This window comes from Lycorma delicatula, chromosome 1, assembly GCF_047948215.1.
Source record: "Lycorma delicatula isolate Av1 chromosome 1, ASM4794821v1, whole genome shotgun sequence".
NCBI lineage: Eukaryota > Metazoa > Arthropoda > Insecta > Hemiptera > Fulgoridae > Lycorma > Lycorma delicatula.
In genome coordinates, this window is record NC_134455.1 from 321,228,080 (window position 1) to 321,245,006 (window position 16,927).

The following is a 16,927-nucleotide window of genomic DNA, read 5'->3' on the forward strand; positions in this document are numbered from 1 at the left end:
TTTATAAAAATAAATATGTTAATTACATTATTAATGAAATCAGTTGGGTAAGATTTTTGTAATGTTATTTTTTGCTTCTCTTATGGAACCCTGAAACATTGTGTACAATCTGTCAAATATATTTAACAAGTATTTTTTTTAAAGTGAGTTCTAAATTATAAGAGTTTTTGACCTAGTGTCTTACTGTTTTATATGTAACAATCCTTTTTTTGAAAAACAGTTATATTTTTATTACAGTAACTTTTGTGTTTTTGAGCAGAAGTAATGACACAATTATGAGAATTGTACATTACAGTTTATAATATCATTGTAATCTTTCAATAACTGTTGGTACTTTTAACACATGTGCGCACATGCTCACAAATATAAAATGAACGCAATTTCAGTCACCATACTTTCAAGTGTATTAATATTAAACGACAACCTTGATATTCTACAAAGAGATAAATAATTATAAATTGCCCAAAACACTAAAACATGTGATGTTATTTGTATGTTAGTGGATAATGTTCATCTAATCATATCTATAGGATATCCTAACTGTGTGTCATCCTAACAAAACAAAACAAAACCAACAGCAATATTTAGTTTGTATTTTAATAGAAGAAGTACGGCTTGAATGCTGGAACACTTGAATTTAAAATCAGAGAATTTGGGTACCACTAAAACAACCTGGTGGATATTACTTTAAAAGAATGATGATTGCTAAAATTTATTTAAATGTTACACAATACAAATTAATAATTTATATCCATGGATACTATACTAATTTAAAATTTATTTCCATGGATACTATATATTTATATTTAACTAGTTACAAATAAAATGATTTTCATAACGTCAGATGAGATTCTCTGTCATGCTTATTTGTATAAATATTAATTGCAAATATTTTTTCCCGAATAATAAATGTTTTTATAAACGTATTCATATAACACTCTGCAAAATTAAAAGGAAAAATACCCACAATTATTAAAAACCTTAATTTTTAACATTGTAAAAATAAATAATTATACCACTAACGTTTAAAATATTACAAAAGATAATTATTACAAACAATAATTGTTTTAATGATATAACATTTAATAATTATTATTTTTATATCATTAAAACAATACAAAAAAATTATACATTAAAAAAAACTAGGTTTTTTTATTATTCTTGTTAAAATTGATTAATACAATAGCTTAAATAAATATCAAATAATTTAACTTTTATCATTTCTTTATATATAGCATGAATTTTACAGCGATTTTCATACCCAAAAAGAGGTAATGCTATCATACTAGAAGCAAACATAAAACTAATAGACCAGTACCAATCTGTTTCTTTATGTTACAACACAATAAAAATTTGATTCCACTATCAGATCATGAACTCTATCGACAAACATTGCTTTGACCGGGAGGATTGCCACAACTGTTCTTCTAGGGTAATCACAAGATTAATCATAGTTGACCCTCGAGTGGTCATATGTGCTAATACATTTTCAGAGTAAGCTGCATAATAAGGCAGAAACCATTTACTAAACTGATTAGGAAAAACAAATCATAAAATTCAAAGGAACCCTTTTCCATAAAAAATATATGAATTCTTTATTAACTGCATGGAAATTATAAATCATAGTGTTAATTAGTATCTTGAAAAACTTGAACAGTTTATTTTATAGACACTTAAAATTTCAATAACTATATTCTGGAATGTTTTTTTCTCACTTTTACCTGTTCTGCCTTCAGCAATCCATTGAAGTATTGCTTATGTCGATGAAAGAGGATGATATTAACTGCACTTAATTGAAACCCAACCTTAAAACTTCTCTTATTTTTGAAAAACAGTTATATTTTTATTACAGTACCTTTTGTGTTTTTGAGCCGAAGTAATGACACAATTATGAGAATTGTACACTACAGTTTATAATATCATTGTAATCTTTCAATAACTGTTGGTACTTTTAACACATGTGCGCACATGCTCACAAATATAAAATGAACGCAATTTCAGTCACCATACTTTCAAGTGTATTAATATTAAACGACAACCTTGATATTCTACAAAGAAATAAATAATTATAAATCGCCCAAAACACTAAAACATGTGATGTTATTTGTATGTTAGTGGATAATGTTCATCTAATCATATCTATAAGATATCCTAACTGTGTGTCATCCTAACAAAACAAAACAAAACCAACAGCAATATTTAGTTTGTATTTTAATAGAAGGAGTACTCGGCTTGAATGCTGGAACACTTGAATTTAAAATCAGAGAATTTGGGTACCACTAAAACAACCTGGTGGATATTACTTTAAAAGAATGATGATTGCTAAAATTTATTTAAATGTTAAACAATACAAATTAATAATTTATATCCATGGATACTATACTAATTTAAAATTTATTTCCATGGATACTATATATTTATATTTAACTAGTTACAAATAAAATGATTTTCATAACGTCAGGTGAGATTCTCTGTCATGCTTATTTGTATAAATATTAATTGCAAATATTTTTTCCCGAATAATAAATGTTTTTATAAACGTATTCATATAACACTCTGCAAAATTAAAAGGAAAAATACCCACAATTATTAAAAACCTTAATTTTTAAGAGTGTAAATATAAATAATTATACCACTAACGTTTAAAATATTACAAAAGATAATTATTACAAACAATAATTGTTTTAATGATATAACATTTAATAATTATTATTTTTATATCATTAAAACAATACAAAAAAATTATACATTTGAAAAAAACTAGGTTTTTTTATTATTCTTGTTAAAATTGATTAATACAATAGTTGAAATAAATATCAAATAATTTAACTTTTATCATTTCTTTATATATAGCATGAATTTTACAGCGATTTTCATACCCAAAAAAAGGTAATGCCATCATACTAGAAGCAAACATAAAACTTATAGACCAGTACCAATCTGTTTCTTTATATTACAACACAATAAAAATTTGATTCCACTATCAGATCATGAACTCTATTGACAAACATTGCTTTGACCGGGAGGATTGCCACAACTGTTCTTCTAGGGTAATCACAAGATTAATCATAGTTGACCCTCGAGTGGTCATATGTGCTAATACATTTTCAGAGTAAGCTGCATAATAAGGCAGAAACCATTTACTAAACTGATTAGGAAAAACAAATCATAAAATTCAAAGGAACCCTTTTCCATAAAAAATATATGAATTCTATATTAACTGCATGGAAATTATAAATCATAGTGTTAATTGATATCTTGAAAAACTTGAACAGTTTATTTTATAGACACTTTAAATTTCAATAACTATATTCTGGAATGTTTTTTTCTCACTTTTACCTGTTCTGCCTTCAGCAATCTATTGAAGTATTGCTTATGTCGATGAAAGAGGATGATATTAACTGCACTTAATTGAAACCCAACCTTAAAACTTCTCTTATTAGTGGATGAACCCTGTAACTGTCGACTTGTAAATCAGCTGATTTGGAAAGAAACTTTTACCACTATACCAACCAGGTGGATATTCTAGAATGTTAAAAAATGATAATTGTTCAAATTTATTTAAAATTACAAACAACAATACAAATTTATATTAGAAATAAAAATTTATTTCTATGGAAACTATATATTTATATTCCTTTAGTTTTATTAAATATGTGTTAAATAAGATTAGATGTTATCTTTTTTTTTGCTAATTTTTATAAATCTTATTAAATAGTAATTCACTTTCCAAAATCCAGGTAATTTAGACATAATTTTTTAAATATCTTTAAAACAATAAAAAATAGTAATTATCACACTCTATTTTCGGCAAACCCTCTAAAATTTGATGACAGATTAGATGTTTCTAAAATCTCTTGAAATAAACAAAAATATTAACAACTGATTTCCTGACAGATTAATTAAAGTAGTTTATACCTATAATTTTTTCAATAATTATAATATAATAAAAAAAAAATATTACAAAATCAGTTGGGTAAGATTTTTGTAATGTTTTTTTTGCTTCTTGTATGGAACCCTGAAACATTGTGTACAATCTGTCAAATATATTTAACAAGTATTTTTTTTAAAGTGAGTTCTAAATTATAAGAGTTTTTGACCTAGTGTCTTACTGTTTTATATGTAACAATCTTTTTTTGAAAAACAGTTATATTTTTATTACAGTACCTTTTGTGTTTTTGAGCAGAAGTTATGACACAATTATGAGAATTGTACACTACAGTTTATAATATCATTGTAATCTTTCAATAACTGTTGGTACTTTTAACACATGTGCGCACATGCTCACAAATATAAAATGAACGCAATTTCAGTCACCATACTTTCAAGTGTATTAATAGTAAACGACAACCTTGATATTCTACAAAGAAATAAATAATTATAAATCGCCCAAAACACTAAAACATGTGATGTTATTTGTATGTTAGTGGATAATGTTCATCTAATCATATCTATAGGATATCCTAACTGTGTGTCATCCTAACAAAACAAAACAAAACCAACAGCAATATTTAGTTTGTATTTTAATAGAAGGAGTACTCGGCTTGAATGCTGGAACACTTGAATTTAAAATCAGAGAATTTGGGTACCACTAAAACAACCTGGTGGATATTACTTTAAAAGAATGATGATTGCTAAAATTTATTTAAATGTTAAACAATACAAATTAATAATTTATATCCATGGATACTATACTAATTTAAAATTTATTTCCATGGATACTATATATTTATATTTAACTAGTTACAAATAAAATGATTTTCATAACGTCAGATGAGATTCTCTGTCATGCTTATTTGTATAAATATTAATTGCAAATATTTTTTCCCGAATAATAAATGTTTTTATAAACGTATTCATATAACACTCTGCAAAATTAAAAGGAAAAATACCCACAATTATTAAAAACCTTAATTTTTAAGAGTGTAAATATAAATAATTATACCACTAACGTTTAAAATATTACAAAAGATAATTATTACAAACAATAATTGTTTTAATGATATAACATTTAATAATTATTATTTTTATATCATTAAAACAATACAAAAAAATTATACATTAAAAAAAACTAGGTTTTTTTATTATTCTTGTTAAAATTGATTAATACAATAGCTTAAATAAATATCAAATAATTTAACTTTTATCATTTCTTTATATATAGCATGAATTTTACAGCGATTTTCATACCCAAAAAGAGGTAATGCTATCATACTAGAAGCAAACATAAAACTAATAGACCAGTACCAATCTGTTTCTTTATGTTACAACACAATAAAAATTTGATTCCACTATCAGATCATGAACTCTATTGACAAACATTGCTACATTTTCAGAGTAAGCTGCATAATAAGGCAGAAACCATTTACTAAACTGATTAGGAAAAACAAATCATAAAATTCAAAGGAACCCTTTTCCATAAAAAATATATGAATTCTTTATTAACTGCATGGAAATTATAAATCATAGTGTTAATTAGTATCTTGAAAAACTTGAACAGTTTATTTTATAGACACTTAAAATTTCAATAACTATATTCTGGAATGTTTTTTTCTCACTTTTACCTGTTCTGCCTTCAGCAATCCATTGAAGTATTGCTTATGTCGATGAAAGAGGATGATATTAACTGCACTTAATTGAAACCCAACCTTAAAACTTCTCTTATTTTTGAAAAACAGTTATATTTTTATTACAGTACCTTTTGTGTTTTTGAGCCGAAGTAATGACACAATTATGAGAATTGTACACTACAGTTTATAATATCATTGTAATCTTTCAATAACTGTTGGTACTTTTAACACATGTGCGCACATGCTCACAAATATAAAATGAACGCAATTTCAGTCACCATACTTTCAAGTGTATTAATATTAAACGACAACCTTGATATTCTACAAAGAAATAAATAATTATAAATCGCCCAAAACACTAAAACATGTGATGTTATTTGTATGTTAGTGGATAATGTTCATCTAATCATATCTATAAGATATCCTAACTGTGTGTCATCCTAACAAAACAAAACAAAACCAACAGCAATATTTAGTTTGTATTTTAATAGAAGGAGTACTCGGCTTGAATGCTGGAACACTTGAATTTAAAATCAGAGAATTTGGGTACCACTAAAACAACCTGGTGGATATTACTTTAAAAGAATGATGATTGCTAAAATTTATTTAAATGTTAAACAATACAAATTAATAATTTATATCCATGGATACTATACTAATTTAAAATTTATTTCCATGGATACTATATATTTATATTTAACTAGTTACAAATAAAATGATTTTCATAACGTCAGGTGAGATTCTCTGTCATGCTTATTTGTATAAATATTAATTGCAAATATTTTTTCCCGAATAATAAATGTTTTTATAAACGTATTCATATAACACTCTGCAAAATTAAAAGGAAAAATACCCACAATTATTAAAAACCTTAATTTTTAAGAGTGTAAATATAAATAATTATACCACTAACGTTTAAAATATTACAAAAGATAATTATTACAAACAATAATTGTTTTAATGATATAACATTTAATAATTATTATTTTTATATCATTAAAACAATACAAAAAAATTATACATTTGAAAAAAACTAGGTTTTTTTATTATTCTTGTTAAAATTGATTAATACAATAGTTGAAATAAATATCAAATAATTTAACTTTTATCATTTCTTTATATATAGCATGAATTTTACAGCGATTTTCATACCCAAAAAAAGGTAATGCTATCATACTAGAAGCAAACATAAAACTTATAGACCAGTACCAATCTGTTTCTTTATATTACAACACAATAAAAATTTGATTCCACTATCAGATCATGAACTCTATTGACAAACATTGCTTTGACCGGGAGGATTGCCACAACTGTTCTTCTAGGGTAATCACAAGATTAATCATAGTTGACCCTCGAGTGGTCATATGTGCTAATACATTTTCAGAGTAAGCTGCATAATAAGGCAGAAACCATTTACTAAACTGATTAGGAAAAACAAATCATAAAATTCAAAGGAACCCTTTTCCATAAAAAATATATGAATTCTATATTAACTGCATGGAAATTATAAATCATAGTGTTAATTGATATCTTGAAAAACTTGAACAGTTTATTTTATAGACACTTAAAATTTCAATAACTATATTCTGGAATGTTTTTTTCTCACTTTTACCTGTTCTGCCTTCAGCAATCTATTGAAGTATTGCTTATGTCGATGAAAGAGGATGATATTAACTGCACTTAATTGAAACCCAACCTTAAAACTTCTCTTATTAGTGGATGAACCCTGTAACTGTCGACTTGTAAATCAGCTGATTTGGAAAGAAACTTTTACGACTATACCAACCAGGTGGATATTCTAGAATGTTAAAAAATGATAATTGTTCAAATTTATTTAAAATTACAAACAACAATACAAATTTATATTAGAAATAAAAATTTATTTCTATGGAAACTATATATTTATATTCCTTTAGTTTTATTAAATATGTGTTAAATAAGATTAGATGTTATCTTTTTTTTTGCTAATTTTTATAAATCTTATTAAATAGTAATTCACTTTCCAAAATCCAGGTAATTTAGACATAATTTTTTAAATATCTTTAAAACAATAAAAAATAGTAATTATCACACTCTATTTTCGGCAAACCCTCTAAAATTTGATGACAGATTAGATGTTTCTAAAATCTCTTGAAATAAACAAAAATATTAACAACTGATTTCCTGACAGATTAATAAAAAGTAGTTTATACCTATAATTTTTTCAATAATTATAATATAATAAAAAAAAATATTACATAAATTATTTGATTTTTACATTAAAATTATTTATAAAAATAAATATGTTAATTACATTATTAATGAAATCAGTTGGGTAAGATTTTTGTAATGTTTTTTTTGCTTCTTGTATGGAACCCTGAAACATTGTGTACAATCTGTCAAATATATTTAACAAGTATTTTTTTTAAAGTGAGTTCTAAATTATAAGAGTTTTTGACCTAGTGTCTTACTGTTTTATATGTAACAATCTTTTTTTGAAAAACAGTTATATTTTTATTACAGTACCTTTTGTGTTTTAGAGCCGAAGTAATGACACAATTATGAGAATTGTACACTACAGTTTATAATATCATTGTAATCTTTCAATAACTGTTGGTACTTTTAACACATGTGCGCACATGCTCACAAATATAAAATGAACGCAATTTCAGTCACCATACTTTCAAGTGTATTAATATTAAACGACAACCTTGATATTCTACAAAGAAATAAATAATTATAAATCGCCCAAAACACTAAAACATGTGATGTTATTTGTATGTTAGTGGATAATGTTCATCTAATCATATCTATAGGATATCCTAACTGTGTGTCATCCTAACAAAACAAAACAAAACCAACAGCAATATTTAGTTTGTATTTTAATAGAAGGAGTACTCGGCTTGAATGCTGGAACACTTGAATTTAAAATCAGAGAATTTGGGTACCACTAAAACAACCTGGTGGATATTACTTTAAAAGAATGATGATTGCTAAAATTTATTTAAATGTTAAACAATACAAATTAATAATTTATATCCATGGATACTATACTAATTTAAAATTTATTTCCATGGATACTATATATTTATATTTAACTAGTTACAAATAAAATGATTTTCATAACGTCAGATGAGATTCTCTGTCATGCTTATTTGTATAAATATTAATTGCAAATATTTTTTCCCGAATAATAAATGTTTTTATAAACGTATTCATATAACACTCTGCAAAATTAAAAGGAAAAATACCCACAATTATTAAAAACCTTAATTTTTAAGAGTGTAAATATAAATAATTATACCACTAACGTTTAAAATATTACAAAAGATAATTATTACAAACAATAATTGTTTTAATGATATAACATTTAATAATTATTATTTTTATATCATTAAAACAATACAAAAAAATTATACATTAAAAAAAACTAGGTTTTTTTATTATTCTTGTTAAAATTGATTAATACAATAGCTTAAATAAATATCAAATAATTTAACTTTTATCATTTCTTTATATATAGCATGAATTTTACAGCGATTTTCATACCCAAAAAGAGGTAATGCTATCATACTAGAAGCAAACATAAAACTAATAGACCAGTACCAATCTGTTTCTTTATGTTACAACACAATAAAAATTTGATTCCACTATCAGATCATGAACTCTATTGACAAACATTGCTTTGACCAGGAGGATTGCCACAACTGTTCTTCTAGGGTAATCACAAAATTAATCATAGTTGACCCTCGAGTGGTCATATGTGCTAATACATTTTCAGAGTAAGCTGCATAATAAGGCAGAAACCATTTACTAAACTGATTAGGAAAAACAAATCATAAAATTCAAAGGAACCCTTTTCCATAAAAAATATATGAATTCTTTATTAACTGCATGGAAATTATAAATCATAGTGTTAATTGATATCTTGAAAAACTTGAACAGTTTATTTTATAGACACTTAAAATTTCAATAACTATATTCTGGAATGTTTTTTTCTCACTTTTACCTGTTCTGCCTTCAGCAATCCATTGAAGTATTGCTTATGTCGATGAAAGAGGATGATATTAACTGCACTTAATTGAAACCCAACCTTAAAACTTCTCTTATTAGTGGATGAACCCTGTAACTGTCGACTTGTAAATCAGCTGATTTGGAAAGACACTTTCACCACTATACCAACCAGGTGGATATTCTAGAATGTTAAAAAATGATAACTGTTCAAATTTATTTAAAATTACAAACAACAATACAAATTTATATTAGAAATAAAAATTTATTTCTATGGAAACTATATATTTATATTCCTTTAGTTTTATTTAATATGTGTTAAATAAGATTAGATGTTATCTTTTTTAATGTTAATTTTTATAAATCTTATTAAATAGTAATTCACTTTCCAAAATCCAGGTAATTTAGACATAATTTTTTAAATATCTTTAAAACAATAAAAAATAGTAATTATCACACTCTATTTTCGGCAAACCCTCTAAAATTTGATGACAGATTAGATGTTTCTAAAATCTCTTGAAATAAACAAAAATATTAACAACTGATTTCCTGACAGATTAATTAAAGTAGTTTATACCTATAATTTTTTCAATAATTATAATATAATAAAAAAAAAATATTAAAAAATCAGTTGGGTAAGATTTTTGTAATGTTTTTTTGCTTCTTGTATGGAACCCTGAAACATTGTGTACAATCTGTCAAATATATTTAACAAGTATTTTTTTTAAAGTGAGTTCTAAATTATAAGAGTTTTTGACCTAGTGTCTTACTGTTTTATATGTAACAATCTTTTTTTGAAAAACAGTTATATTTTTATTACAGTACCTTTTGTGTTTTAGAGCCGAAGTAATGACACAATTATGAGAATTGTACACTACATTTTATAATATCATTGTAATCTTTCAATAACTGTTGGTACTTTTAACACATGTGCGCACATGCTCACAAATATAAAATGAACGCAATTTCAGTCACCATACTTTCAAGTGTATTAATATTAAACGACAACCTTGATATTCTACAAAGAAATAAATAATTATAAATCGCCCAAAACACTAAAACATGTGATGTTATTTGTATGTTAGTGGATAATGTTCATCTAATCATATCTATAGGATATCCTAACTGTGTGTCATCCTAACAAAACAAAACAAAACCAACAGCAATATTTAGTTTGTATTTTAATAGAAGGAGTACTCGGCTTGAATGCTGGAACACTTGAATTTAAAATCAGAGAATTTGGGTACCACTAAAACAACCTGGTGGATATTACTTTAAAAGAATGATGATTGCTAAAATTTATTTAAATGTTAAACAATACAAATTAATAATTTATATCCATGGATACTATACTAATTTAAAATTTATTTCCATGGATACTATATATTTATATTTAACTAGTTACAAATAAAATGATTTTCATAACGTCAGATGAGATTCTCTGTCATGCTTATTTGTATAAATATTAATTGCAAATATTTTTTCCCGAATAATAAATGTTTTTATAAACGTATTCATATAACACTCTGCAAAATTAAAAGGAAAAATACCCACAATTATTAAAAACCTTAATTTTTAAGAGTGTAAATATAAATAATTATACCACTAACGTTTAAAATATTACAAAAGATAATTATTACAAACAATAATTGTTTTAATGATATAACATTTAATAATTATTATTTTTATATCATTAAAACAATACAAAAAAATTATACATTAAAAAAAACTAGGTTTTTTTATTATTCTTGTTAAAATTGATTAATACAATAGCTTAAATAAATATCAAATAATTTAACTTTTATCATTTCTTTATATATAGCATGAATTTTACAGCGATTTTCATACCCAAAAAGAGGTAATGCTATCATACTAGAAGCAAACATAAAACTAATAGACCAGTACCAATCTGTTTCTTTATGTTACAACACAATAAAAATTTGATTCCACTATCAGATCATGAACTCTATTGACAAACATTGCTTTGACCGGGAGGATTGCCACAACTGTTCTTCTAGGGTAATCACAAGATTAATCATAGTTGACCCTCGAGTGGTCATATGTGCTAATACATTTTCAGAGTAAGCTGCATAATAAGGCAGAAACCATTTACTAAACTGATTAGGAAAAACAAATCATAAAATTCAAAGGAACCCTTTTCCATAAAAAATATATGAATTCTTTATTAACTGCATGGAAATTATAAATCATAGTGTTAATTGATATCTTGAAAAACTTGAACAGTTTATTTTATAGACACTTAAAATTTCAATAACTATATTCTGGAATGTTTTTTTCTCACTTTTACCTGTTCTGCCTTCAGCAATCCATTGAAGTATTGCTTATGTCGATGAAAGAGGATCATATTAACTGCGCTTAATTGAAACCCAACCTTAAAACTTCTCTTATTAGTGGATGAACCCTGTAACTGTCGACTTGTAAATCCGCTGATTTGGAAAGACACTTTCACCACTATACCAACCAGGTGCATATTCTAGAATGTTAAAAAATGATAATTGTTCAAATTTATTTAAAATTACAAACAACAATACAAATTTATATTAGAAATAAAAATTTATTTCTATGGAAACTATATATTTATATTCCTTTAGTTTTATTTAATATGTGTTAAATAAGATTAGATGTTATCTTTTTTAATGCTAATTTTTATAAATCTTATTAAATAGTAATTCACTTTCCAAAATCCAGGTAATTTAGACATAATTTTTTAAATATCTTTAAAACAATAAAAAATAGTAATTATCACACTATTTTCGGCAAACCCTCTAAAATTAGATGACAGATTAGATGTTTCTAAAATCTCTTGAAATAAACAAAAATATTAACAACTGATTTCTTGACAGATTAATTAAAGTAGTTTATACCTATAATTTTTTCAATAATTATAATATAATAAAAAAAAATATTACATAAATTATTTGATTTTTACATTAAAATTATTTATAAAAATAAATATGTTAATTACATTATTAATGAAATCAGTTGGGTAAGATTTTTGTAATGTTATTTTTTGCTTCTCTTATGGAACCCTGAAACATTGAGTACAATCTGTCAAATATATTTAACAAGTATTTTTTTTAAAGTGAGTTCTAAATTATAAGAGTTTTTGACCTAGTGTCTTACTGTTTTATATGTAACAATCCTTTTTTTGAAAAACAGTTATATTTTTATTACAGTAACTTTTGTGTTTTTGAGCAGAAGTAATGACACAATTATGAGAATTGTACACTACAGTTTATAATATCATTGTAATCTTTCAATAACTGTTGGTACTTTTAACACATGTGCGCACATGCTCACAAATATAAAATGAACGCAATTTCAGTCACCATACTTTCAAGTGTATTAATATTAAACGACAACCTTGATATTCTACAAAGAAATAAATAATTATAAATCGCCCAAAACACCAAAACATGTGATGTTATTTGTATGTTAGTGGATAATGTTCATCTAATCATATCTATAGGATATCCTAACTGTGTGTCATCCTAACAAAACAAAACAAAACCAACAGCAATATTTAGTTTGTATTTTAATAGAAGGAGTACTCGGCTTGAATGCTGGAACACTTGAATTTAAAATCAGAGAATTTGGGTACCACTAAAACAACCTGGTGGATATTACTTTAAAAGAATGATGATTGCTAAAATTTATTTAAATGTTAAACAATACAAATTAATTTATATCCATGGATACTATACTAATTTAAAATTTATTTCCATGGATACTATATATTTATATTTATTTAGTTACAAATAAAATGATTTTCATAACGTCAGATGAGATTCTCTGTCATGCTTATTTGTATAAATATTAATTGCAAATATTTTTTCCCGAATAATAAATGTTTTTATAAACGTATTCATATAACACTCTGCAAAATTAAAAGGAAAAATACCCACAATTATTAAAAACCTTAATTTTTAAGAGTGTAAATATAAATAATTATACCACTAACGTTTAAAATATTACAAAAGATAATTATTACAAACAATAATTGTTTTAATGATATAACATTTAATAATTATTATTTTTATATCATTAAAACAATACAAAAAAATTATACATTAAAAAAACTAGGTTTTTTTATTATTCTTGTTAAAATTGATTAATACAATAGCTTAAATAAATATCAAATAATTTAACTTTTATCATTTCTTTATATATAGCATGAATTTTACAGCGATTTTCATACCCAAAATGAGGTAATGCTATCATACTAGAAGCAAACATAAAACTAATAGACCAGTACCAATCTGTTTCTTTATGTTACAACACAATAAAAATTTGATTCCACTATCAGATCATGAACTCTATTGACAAACATTGCTTTGACCGGGAGGATTGCCACAACTGTTCTTCTAGGGTAATCACAAGATTAATCATAGTTGACCCTCGAGTGGTCATATGTGCTAATACATTCTCAGAGTAAGCTGCATAATAAGGCAGAAACCATTTACTAAACTGATTAGGAAAAACAAATCATAAAATTCAAAGGAACCCTTTTCCATAAAAAATATATGAATTCTTTATTAACTGCATGGAAATGATAAATCATAGTGTTAATTGATATCTTGAAAAACTTGAACAGTTTATTTTATAGACACTTAAAATTTCAATAACTATATTCTGGAATGTTTTTTTCTCACTTTTACCTGTTCTGCCTTCAGCAATCCATTGAAGTATTGCTTATGTCGATGAAAGAGGATGATATTAACTGCACTTAATTGAAACCCAACCTTAAAACTTCTCTTATTAGTGGATGAACCCTGTAACTGTCGACTTGTAAATCAGCTGATTTGGAAAGAAACTTTTACCACTATACCAACCAGGTGGATATTCTAGAATGTTAAAAAATGATAATTGTTCAAATTTATTTAAAATTACAAACAACAATACAAATTTATATTAGAAATAAAAATTTATTTTTATGGAAACTATATATTTATATTCCTTTAGTTTTATTTAATATGCGTTAAATAAGATTAGATGTTTTCTTTTTTAATGCTAATTTTTATAAATCTTATTAAATAGTAATTCACTTTCCAAAATCCAGGTAATTTAGACATAATTTTTTAATTATCTTTAAAACAATATAAAATAGTAATTATCACACTCTATTTTCGGCAAACCCTCTAAAATTTGATGACAGATTAGATGTTTCTAAAATCTCTTGAAATAAACAAAAATATTAACAACTGATTTCCTGACAGATTAATTAGAGTAGTTTATACCTATAATTTTTTCAATAATTATAATATAATAAAAAAAAAATATTACAAAATCAGTTGGGTAAGATTTTTGTAATGTTTTTTTTGCTTCTTGTATGGAACCCTGAAACATTGTGTACAATCTGTCAAATATATTTAACAAGTATTTTTTTTAAAGTGAGTTCTAAATTATAAGAGTTTTTGACCTAGTGTCTTACTGTTTTATATGTAACAATCTTTTTTTGAAAAACAGTTATATTTTTATTACAGTACCTTTTGTGTTTTAGAGCCGAAGTAATGACACAATTATGAGAATTGTACACTACAGTTTATAATATCATTGTAATCTTTCAATAACTGTTGGTACTTTTAACACATGTGCGCACATGCTCACAAATATAAAATGAACACAATTTCAGTCACCATACTTTCAAGTGTATTAATATTAAACGACAACCTTGATATTCTACAAAGAAATAAATAATTATAAATCGCCCAAAACACTAAAACATGTGATGTTATTTGTATGTTAGTGGATAATGTTCATCTAATCATATCTATAGGATATCCTAACTGTGTGTCATCCTAACAAAACAAAACAAAACCAACAGCAATATTTAGTTTGTATTTTAATAGAAGGAGTACTCGGCTTGAATGCTGGAACACTTGAATTTAAAATCAGAGAATTTGGGTACCACTAAAACAACCTGGTGGATATTACTTTAAAAGAATGATGATTGCTAAAATTTATTTAAATGTTAAACAATACAAATTAATAATTTATATCCATGGATACTATACTAATTTAAAATTTATTTCCATGGATACTATATATTTATATTTAACTAGTTACAAATAAAATGATTTTCATAACGTCAGATGAGATTCTCTGTCATGCTTATTTGTATAAATATTAATTGCAAATATTTTTTCCCGAATAATAAATGTTTTTATAAACGTATTCATATAACACTCTGCAAAATTAAAAGGAAAAATACCCACAATTATTAAAAACCTTAATTTTTAAGAGTGTAAATATAAATAATTATACCACTAACGTTTAAAATATTACAAAAGATAATTATTACAAACAATAATTGTTTTAATGATATAACATTTAATAATTATTATTTTTATATCATTAAAACAATACAAAAAAATTATACATTAAAAAAAACTAGGTTTTTTTATTATTCTTGTTAAAATTGATTAATACAATAGCTTAAATAAATATCAAATAATTTAACTTTTATCATTTCTTTATATATAGCATGAATTTTACAGCGATTTTCATACCCAAAAAGAGGTAATGCTATCATACTAGAAGCAAACATAAAACTAATAGACCAGTACCAATCTGTTTCTTTATGTTACAACACAATAAAAATTTGATTCCACTATCAGATCATGAACTCTATTGACAAACATTGCTTTGACCGGGAGGATTGCCACAACTGTTCTTCTAGGGTAATCACAAGATTAATCATAGTTGACCCTCGAGTGGTCATATGTGCTAATACATTTTCAGAGTAAGCTGCATAATAAGGCAGAAAAACCATTTACTAAACTGATTAGGAAAAACAAATCATAAAATTCAAAAAAACCCTTTTCCATAAAAAATATATGAATTCTTTATTAACTGCATGGAAATTATAAATCATAGTGTTAATTGATATCTTGAAAAACTTGAACAGTTTATTTTATAGACACTTAAAATTTCAATAACTATATTCTGGAATGTTTTTTTCTCACTTTAACCTGTTCTGCCTTCAGCAATCCATTGAAGTATTGCTTATGTCGATGAAAGAGGATCATATTAACTGCGCTTAATTGAAACCCAACCTTAAAACTTCTCTTATTAGTGGATGAACCCTGTAACTGTCGACTTGTAAATCCGCTAATTTGGAAAGACACTTTCACCACTATACCAACCAGGTGCATATTCTAGAATGTTAAAAAATGATAATTGTTCAAATTTATTTAAAATTACAAACAACAATACAAATTTATATTAGAAATAAAAATTTATTTTTATGGAAACTATATATTTATATTCCTTTAGTTTTATTTAATATGTGTTAAATAAGATTAGATGTTTTCTTTTTTAATGCTAATTTTTATAAATCTTATTAA

General features: G+C 24.8%; 1 long non-coding RNA gene across 1 annotated transcript; it reads right to left on the bottom strand.

Moving 5' to 3' along the window:
* Nucleotides 1–9,604: 9,604 nt before the first annotated feature.
* Nucleotides 9,605–16,685, bottom strand: LOC142318362 (uncharacterized). The gene is made up of 3 exons (XR_012754886.1): nucleotides 16,547–16,685; nucleotides 11,869–12,054; nucleotides 9,605–9,744 (listed from the first exon to the last, which is right to left on the bottom strand). It is a non-coding gene; the product is annotated as an uncharacterized LOC142318362 (long non-coding RNA).
* Nucleotides 16,686–16,927: the final 242 nt, after the last annotated feature.